Raw genomic sequence first — 1,959 nt, 5'->3', positions numbered from 1 at the left:
ATGGGGTGGGGGGGGGAGGTGAGGAATAAATCAATGCTAAAATCAACTGGGAAATTTCCACAAAACCAAAAGGGGATCAAGACTTCTGGTGCCTCAGCAGACAATAGTGCAAAGCCTGCACTGACAGACCAGCTACTGTGGAAGAAGTTACAAGTCTGGTTAAGATGACAAGCTGAAGATCCAGTCTCAGATGAGATGAAAGCTATGAGCCATTGCCCGTCTGGTGCTCGTGTTAAGATCCATAGCAAAACAAGAACTGAGCTGTTGTTCTTGAGAATGGAGAAATCTAAACAGAGGTATCAGAACAAGCTGCATAAATCTAGAACATTAACCACCAAAGGCACCAAGGCCACGAGGCCTGCACTGGGACCGGTTATGCTATACACTGCGTGGTGTTTGCTCCCTTTCTTTGTTGCAAGTCGGCCCAGAGAAGTCCCTTTCGATAGGTACCCAAGTCAGGAATTTGTTGTGACAGGCCAAATACTTGCAGATGCCCTGAAAAAGGGTTCTCCCTTTCCAGATCAGGCTAACAGAATCCAACAATTTAGCCATTCCTCTGCGCTGACAATCCCTAGGGCAGCACAGCGCACAGCATCTGATGAGCTAGCAAAAACCCTTCAGGAACACAAAGGTTGTTCCTACAGTCCTAAAAAAAAAAAAAAAGGTCTTAGAAATAAATGTAGCCAATATAACAGAATCTCCCTACCATCATTCAGCTGGCATGAAAATCAACGTTTAGTGTTCAGTATTTTCTGTGCTGGCGATTTGACAGACTGCAGCCATCAGTATAACAGAAGCAGCAGAACCTCTAATATCAGCAGGCAGCCCTGTGTACCAATGGAGCTCACTGTCACAGCTCTGGCAGGGAGGAGGGTAGATCTGCCCATGTACCTTAGGGGTTATGCCAATTCAGTGACACTCGATGCTTGTAATGAAAGCAAATCCTTAACATACACAAAATCCTCCCTACTTCCCCTAATCACACTCGTCATCCTTTCCCACAAAACAGGCCAAAACTTGTGGATTAAATCTACCAAACTAGATTAAATCTCCAAATCACAGTGAATTTGCAAGCTGTGGCCATTCATATTCAAGTTTATGTTTATTCACATCAAGTTTTCTGGCCTCCCACACAGCCTGCAACTACCACATGCTACCAGAGTAACTGTAGAGTCTGTACTTTTGTCTTATATATGGGTATCTGTACTGCTGAGAAAGTTAATTCTTTTAAAGACAACTCAGGAAAAAAACCCCACATAATTCTTCTGACATTTTAAGGACAACGCAATTATATACCAGGGGAGGGAATTACTGGGGTTCTTAACTACTGGTGCCCAGAGCAATAAATGCTACAATTATTTGCCGAGAGTGTGCTTTTTTTCTCCAGCAATGCCCACACCTCCCACACTGGCCAGCCAGACACCTGTGTGGCCCCAGCAGGTATGGTGCTGTGCCTCACCAACTGATGTCATGGCCCTACAGCTATCACAAGCGAAGGGTCAGGGCCAGGATGCAGGAGCTGCCGACCAACTGAAGGGCACCCCAACCGCCCCCTTCTCCCCTTGCCTTCCAAGGGGGCACCATGCCCAGCCAGGGGAGCTGGGAAACACGCTGCTGAGACACCTGTGTGGCCCCAGCAGGTATGGTGCTGTGCCTCACCAACTGATGTCATGGCCCTACAGCTATCACAAGCGAAGGGTCAGGGCCAGGATGCAGGAGCTGCCGACCAACTGAAGGGCACCCCAACCGCCCCCTTCTCCCCTTGCCTTCCAAGGGGGCACCATGCCCAGCCAGGGGAGCTGGGAAACACGCTGCTGCGGCCCCTGGCCGTTCACACCTGGCTTTTCTCCTCCTGCTTGGGGCTCTGGGATGGTGGTGGTGGTGGCGGCGGCGGCGTGGTCGGTGTGGCCTGCGTCTCGCCCTCAGCACGCGGCTGCCTGCTGACAAGCGACTTAAGGG

The 1,959-nt window shown here is 49.8% G+C and overlaps 1 long non-coding RNA gene across 1 annotated transcript in view; it reads right to left on the bottom strand.

The window, feature by feature from the left end:
* Positions 1-1,872, bottom strand: part of LOC104617790 — a 4,016-nt gene extending 2,144 nt beyond the window's left edge. The window contains exon 1 of the long non-coding RNA XR_738003.1: positions 1,838-1,872. This is a non-coding gene — a long non-coding RNA (uncharacterized LOC104617790). The remainder of the gene's footprint in view (positions 1-1,837) is intronic.
* Positions 1,873-1,959: the final 87 nt, after the last annotated feature.

The sequence above is a fragment of the Phaethon lepturus genome, unplaced genomic scaffold (assembly GCF_000687285.1).
Source record: "Phaethon lepturus isolate BGI_N335 unplaced genomic scaffold, ASM68728v1 scaffold8033, whole genome shotgun sequence".
Classification (NCBI taxonomy): Eukaryota; Metazoa; Chordata; class Aves; order Phaethontiformes; family Phaethontidae; genus Phaethon; species Phaethon lepturus.
This window is presented reverse-complemented; position numbering and strand designations above follow the sequence as displayed.